This window comes from Bos indicus x Bos taurus, chromosome 18, assembly GCF_003369695.1.
Source record: "Bos indicus x Bos taurus breed Angus x Brahman F1 hybrid chromosome 18, Bos_hybrid_MaternalHap_v2.0, whole genome shotgun sequence".
In the NCBI taxonomy this organism is placed as follows: domain Eukaryota; kingdom Metazoa; phylum Chordata; class Mammalia; order Artiodactyla; family Bovidae; genus Bos; species Bos indicus x Bos taurus.
Window position 1 is genome coordinate 53,327,370 of NC_040093.1, and position 6,809 is coordinate 53,334,178.

General features: G+C 53.7%; 1 long non-coding RNA gene across 1 annotated transcript in view; it reads right to left on the reverse strand.

The window, feature by feature from the left end:
* The window catches only part of LOC113875448, a 10,411-nt gene extending 3,847 nt beyond the window's left edge, over positions 1-6,564 (reverse strand). The window contains exon 1 of the long non-coding RNA XR_003506245.1: positions 6,382-6,564. This is a non-coding gene — a long non-coding RNA (uncharacterized LOC113875448). The remainder of the gene's footprint in view (positions 1-6,381) is intronic.
* Positions 6,565-6,809: the final 245 nt, after the last annotated feature.

The window sequence follows — 6,809 nt, forward strand, 5'->3', positions numbered from 1 at the left end:
GGCCTGTGGCTGCTGGTCCAGCCGCCAATGCCAAGAGCTAACAACCACAGTGGACGCAAGAAGGTTCCCACCTCAGTGACCTGGCGGGGGTGTGTGTGTGTGTGCGTGTGTGTGAGAAACGGGCAGGTGTGTATGTGTGTGAAATGGGCAGGGGTGTGTGTGTATGTGAAATGGGCAGGTGAGTGTACAATGAGCAGGTGTGTGTGTGTGTGAATGGGCAGGTATGTGTGTGTGTGAAAGGGCAGGTGTGTGTGTGGGAGAAACAAGCAGGTGTGTATGTGTGTGAAATGGGCAGGGGTGTGTGTGTATGTGTGAAATGGGAAGGTGTGTGTGTATGTGAAATGGACAGGTGAGTGTGAAATGGGCAGGTGTGTGTATGTGTGAAACAGGTAGGGGTGTGTGTGTGTGAATGGGCAGGGGTGAGTGTGTGTGTGTGTATGTGTGTGAATGGGCAGGTGCGTGTGTGTGTGTGTGTGTGTTGTGTGTGTGAGAAATGGGCAAGGGTGTTGCTGCAGAGATGAAATCTGACCTACGTGGGCTCCACAGCAGCTCCTCTCCCGCATTCCCTTACCCATGGATGCCAGGGCCGTGCAGCCTGACCACCCATCACAGACCACCAGCAAACAGGCCGAGTGAAGGACATCATTACCACAGCGAGAGGCTAGCTGATGGGCACCCCACGACCCCTGAGACCCGTCTCCATGGTGGGAACCCTGCCGGGCGAAATGGCAGAAGCACAGGTAGTGCCCGTGTGGCACCCTGGTGTCCCAGACTCAGAAGCACCCAGGGCAGGCAGGGAGTAGGGTCCAGTTACCCCAGTGAAAGCAGCTGGGGAGGGTCCACTGGCGTCAGGAATCCCTGGGCCTCAGACACGACTACATGGCTGTGGGCCACTGACCATTCACATAACCTCTCTGAGCTTCAAGTGTCCCAACTGCAAACCGGGATTTCTGCTGCTTACTTTAAAGAGCTGTTGTGAGCGTTGGATGAGCAAATGCCTGGTTAGCAAATCAATGTAGAAACGATGCCGGTCGCACCTGTGTGTGCTGCACACCAGGCTCCGTGTTGGGAGATCACACACCCTCAAGCACACAGACGCACACACTCTGGATGTTCATTAAGCTCCTGCTCTGTGCATGGAGTCCCCCTGCTGATACAGAAATGTCACCTGCCCTCATGTAGGTGACAGTCAACTGCAAGAGACAGGAAGCAGGCAAACAAGTAAAGTAAACAAGTAAAGAGATGAGCAGTGTATTTTCAGTAGTGGCAAGCACTGCAGAGAAGAATAACCATAACAAATCCAGATAAGGAGACGTAGGGCGATCCGTTTGAGGAGGCTCTGTTTTTAGACTTAGGGGGTCAGGAAAGGCCTCCCTCTGGAAGTAGGTGCTGCCCAGGCCCAGACCTGACCAGCAGGGAGAAAGCAGCCACCTTGGGCTCTAGAGGCAGGGCCTTCCATGAGCACCAGCCCCCACTTCCCAGCTCCGATGCAGGTGCTGGGCTTGGAGACCTGCCTGGCACCCTGTGGCCCTGGGGACAGGAAGGCAGGACCAGCACCTGCTCTGCTTTCTCCCCAGTGGTAGTGGGCAGGGGGTCGGGGGGCAGGGGTGGGGGAAAATGAAATAAAGCTTCACAGCCTGGCTGTGTTGTGTCGAGGCCTTCGTGGCCCAGGGCTGGGGCTGAGAGAGGATGCTCTCAGCATCCTGTCATCTCATTAAATCAAATTCCCAGGCGCAGTGGGGGTACTAGGCGTCCAGAGAGCCGTGCTTCCTCACTGGCAATGAATAGCCCGTCTTGTTTCCCTTCAAAAATATTTTTTAAAATGTCTCAACAGAAGCACCTCTCTCTTCTGGGATTTCCAAAGTTAGCAAAAACTGAGCTCCAAGCAGCAGAAAGCTAAATTGGTGTGTAGCTTGTGTTTCCCATTTCCTTTGCTTGCATCTTCCTGCCCCTCTGGAAGGTCAGGGGAGGCAGCTGACATGCTGGGGCAGGAGCTTCCCCGAGCAGGGCAGCCCCTGTGCTGCTCTGGCCTCCATCTCCTGGGGAGTGCCTCCCCACCGCTCCCCAGCCCACCTCGCACAGGAAGAGCTCTTGTGAGCCGGCCACTTCCACTCCCTTTGCTCTCCAACCATCTTTCGGGATCCCCCCCGCTGTTGCAGGTTGTCAATAGTGCACTCCTGGGAGGTTTTCTCCCAGGAGCCAAGCCTGCCAAGGGCCCAGGGTGAGCCGGGCATTCCGAGGTGACGGCTCGGGGCCAGGTCATCAGCTGTTTCCATGTGTGAGGAGTCTGGCAGCCTAGCACGGGGCCCTGAGTTCTGCCGCCTTCCTCCTCAGGCCTTTGATACTGACCTTTTCGGGGAAGGGGCGAGGAGGGGGCGGCCAGGGAGGGGTTTGTCTTCCTCTGTCCACCCCCCAGACCATGGAGAGCAGGAAACAGGAATCCAGAGCAGATATCAAAGGCCACAGGGTTCTCAACATCAGGAGAGAAGCAAGGCCCAAACTGGCCCTCCAGCGTGCCCGCCGGGTGAACCGGGCAGAAAGGAGGCAGTGGTCGGCATCTCAGGAACAGGCTGCGGGGGAGCAGCTGAGCCAGAGCCGGCGCTCCCACCCTTTCTCGTCAAGGCTGCTCGCTTCCACCTGAGTCCCCAGCATTCTCCCCCAGACGACCCCCTGACCTTCCATCCTGACCGCATTGCAGCTCCGTGCTGGCCTGTCCGGGCCCTGCCCTCGGGCCAGAACCCCCTTCTCCAGCCCTTCTGGTCCTCCTTGAGCCTCTGTGTGGACCTCACCACCCCTCCCCAATTCTGACCCCTGTTTTTCCTCCCAGCATTTATTCCACAGAGCTAGTTCACACCCGATCATGATCACCCATTTCTCTGTCTCTTGCACTGGCCTGTGGGCCCAGAAACTGCGAGATGTCCCTTCCTTACTGCGGCCCTCAATGCGACACTCGGGACATCTCATCCTCGTGTGTCTTTTCTCGTGGCTGCAAGATGGCTGTGGCCGCTCCGAGCATCTTACCCTCTCCTGATGGTGTCCTGAGAAAGAAGGGGAGAAAGCCCTCTCTTTAAATGTCTCTCCCTTACATAAGGGGTGAAAATATTCCCCAGGAGCAGACTTCTTGTGTCTCATTGGCCATAACTGGGTCAAATAGCTACCTTAACATGGAAAGGGTGGGCAGAAGGAGGGAGAAGTGGGAGGTGGGGGTAAGAAGAACTGATGAAAGCGTGGAAGGAAGGAAGGGTAAAGTGATGGATGGGCAAGTGGAAGGATGGGAGGATGAGAGCGTGGATGGATGGCAGGACGATGGACAGGTGGACTTTTTCCTCAATTGCTCTTCACGCATGCTTCCCTGTGGTTATATTTGTAAGTTTTATGGGATTTGTGACCGAAAAAAATAGCAAATGGGAAACCTGGATTCCAGTTCTGATCTTGACCTGATAAAACACTGTCAGAAGAGCAGAAAGTCTGCCTCAGACCAGCCCTACTTTTCCACTTCCTTGGAACGCCCTGGGGTCCAGCCAGTCTCCCACCTGGAAGCCTCTCATAGCAGGTGGTACGAGTCGTCTAAGCAAAGTCAGACGTTCCGCCTTGTGTGCTGGCGAGTCCACCTCCCACGGTGGAGGCTATTATACTAGGTGTTCTTTTCCAGGCTCTCCTGTACTTAGGGAGGGTATTTTGGCCCAGTTCCCACCAAGAAGACATGAGAGAGAGTCTGCCTCCTGGGAGATGCAAGAAGAGCCCCACTTCCCCGAATCTGCTTAGGACGCCGTCATGAGACAGGAGGTGATGCCTGCGTCTGGGGCTGCCGTCTTGTAGGCTGAGGACGGCCACGCCTGGGCCTTGATAACATCAGTAAGCCACTGAACCAACCTGCAGCTCGATGTGTGCTTCTCCAGACAGGGGTAATTACCCAGCTTGTTTATATGGCTGTTAGTCAGATACCTGGTCACCTGCAGCCCAGACGTCACGCTGAACCTCCCTGTGGATATGGCAGCAACGCTGGCAGTCACGGCCTTCACAGAGGCTCGGAAATCAGGAGGGCTCGTGGGGGAAGGCGGGCTTCGTGAAGACGGGTCAATAAGAAATACTGATTTTCTATTGCTAATTAAAGGTTGTTTGCTTCCTGCCTGGCCTTCTGAAATTTCACAGGACCCAGATCACGGGTCCTCAGTGTGTTTCATTCAGCTGTGGGTTAAGAGTAAGAGAATAGCGAAGTGAAGTATGAGATTAACTAAAAGACGTGGGACGTGCAGGAGGCACGGATGGAGGCATTTGCCCTTTCTGTTCCAGATAATCGGTCTGAAACCCATTATGTCAGCTCCCTGAAGATGGGTTGTATCTTTCATGACATTCATTTATTTAATAAGATGTTGTTGAGCACACACAAAAAAACGATGAGATGTGGTCACAGGTGCTGGGGATACAGCAATGAGGAAAAAGACATGGACCCTGCCCTCCAGCAGTGTCCATCCAGGGATGCAGCTGGACAAGCACATGACCAGTGACACAGAGCATGACCAGGAAAAAAGCATCTTTAGAGAGGCCTGGCAATGCCACCTTAACCACAAGATCCTGTCGCTGTCATCACCAGTAATAAGACACGTGTACGTCATGTACCTGACCCCCCTCTCGACAGGCTACTCTGAGAAGGACGGGACGCCACTTCCAGGGTTCACTTGCCAAGACTGCAGGGCAGGAAGGTAACTGTGAGCACACTTCAGAAGGACACAGGTGGAAGAGCGTTTGACGAAATACATGACCCATGCTCTTCAAAAATGCTGGGGAGCACTTGACTCTGGGGTGTTTGTCCTGCAGCTGAGGAAGCTCTAAGTGTCGACTGCCAATCAAAACAGTGGACAAGAAGTGACTGCTGGGTGCAGACTGGTGGTTCAGGTGACGGGTGTTAATGGAGCTCATTACAGCAGCTGAAGATGGGAGATCCATCTAAAGGTGGGAGAGGAAGGAAAGGGAACATTCCCAGGACCAACTTAGCTGAAGTTCCCTCCAAGTCACACTTCGTTTCTTCCCATCCATTCGTCCAACTCTGAACTGAGCCTATGTCAGGACCTGCACTGATCGAGGCAGTGGAGCCACATGAATGTATCAGCTGGCTAGTGCTGCGTAACAATCCACCTGAAAACTTGCTTAGTTCACAGTGCTGCAAGGAGGCTGGGTGGGTTCCCTGGCTTGGGATGGGCAGTTGTATCTGCTGGCTGTCTCCTGCTTTGTGGTCAGCTGGGAGCTAGATGAAGCAACAAGTCTTCATCCTCGTCTCCGTCTCCTGTGGCCCTGTCTCCAGCGGCTGGCCCAGGCTCGTTCACATGAGTTCTCAGCATCCCAAGAGCAGCCAGGGGTGGAGCCTCATGCCCAACCACCCCAAGAATGTCTGCTAATGTCCCCATGGCCACAGCATGTCTCATGGCCAAGCCCAGGTTCCAGGGCGGAAAAACAAATTGCAGTCTCAGTGGGAGGGAAGAACGAGTGACCACTTCTCAGACGCAGTGGAAAGAACAGACACTCTGAGGTAGCCGTGACCTTGACTGCAGGGACCATGGGAGATTTCAGAGAGGAGTTTATGCTTGAGCTCCGGACCTGAAAGATGAACTCAAGTTCATCTGGGAGAGTCAAATTCAGGCATGTCATTCATGCAGCAAGTGCCAGGAAGGAAAAGAAACCAGGAGGTGGTCATCAATGAGCTGGGCTGTCAGGTGGCAGGGGTGTGGTGAAGGGAGGGGATCGGAAATAGGAAGAAGAGTCCTAGAAGAAGAAGGAAAGCTGAAACGAATGGCAACGTGCTGCAAGCAGTGGGCGACAGAACTGCCCAGCTGGGTGAGCTTTCGCACATTACTCAGACTTCCTGGGCTTCAGACTCTTCGTCTGTGGGCTGATGACAATGATAAACATCTCACAGGGTTTTTGTTTTTTGGCTTTAAAAGAACCAATAGCATAAAAAGCTGTTACGGTACAGTCAGTAAATTGTAGTGATTTACCCGGCATTCACCACGCGCCTGCTTTTTGAAGGCATGGTTTGATGTAATGTTTGATGATCAGTGCAGGTCCTGACATAGGCTCAGTTCAGAGTTGGACGAATGGATGGGAAGAAACGAAGTGTGACTTGGAGGGAACTTCAGCTAAGTTGGTCCTGGGAATGTTCCCTTTCCTTCCTCTCCCACCTTTAGATGGATCTCCCATCTTCAGCTGCTGTAATGAGCTCCATTAACACCCGTCACCTGAACCACCAGTCTGCACCCAGCAGTCACTTCTTGTCCACTGTTTTGATTGGCAGTCGACACTTAGTCACAGTCACAACAGTATCACAGACAGACAGAGATGAGTAACAAGATGCCCAAGGTCACGGAGGTTGGAGCGGGGTCTCACCTAGTCTGACTAGAATCAGCTCCATAATCTTGTGGGGGCTTCAGTCCCAGACTTGGCGGGAGTGACCTGCCATCGGGAGCCTTCCCTCTGGAATTGGGTTCTTTCAGGTCCACTTTTTTTCCAGGATGCACCTGTACATGAAGAGGGAGCATTTTAATTACAAATCTTTCCATGCATCTCCCAGGTCCCCAGATGTGCTGGAGGGATGGGAGCCCTTGTGCGCACATATGAAAGGTTGTGTTGGGGTTTCCTATAAAACTGATGTTTTCTCTGCACTGGGGAGATGTGCCCTGACTTGACTGTCTTTGGCAGGAGGCAGAACATTCTGGTAGCAGAGTAACCCAAAAGGCAATGTCTGCCTCAAGCTGAGGACGTTTGCAGCTGACACTCCAAGGTCCTCACGCACAGCTGACGTGCGCGCGTGGCAG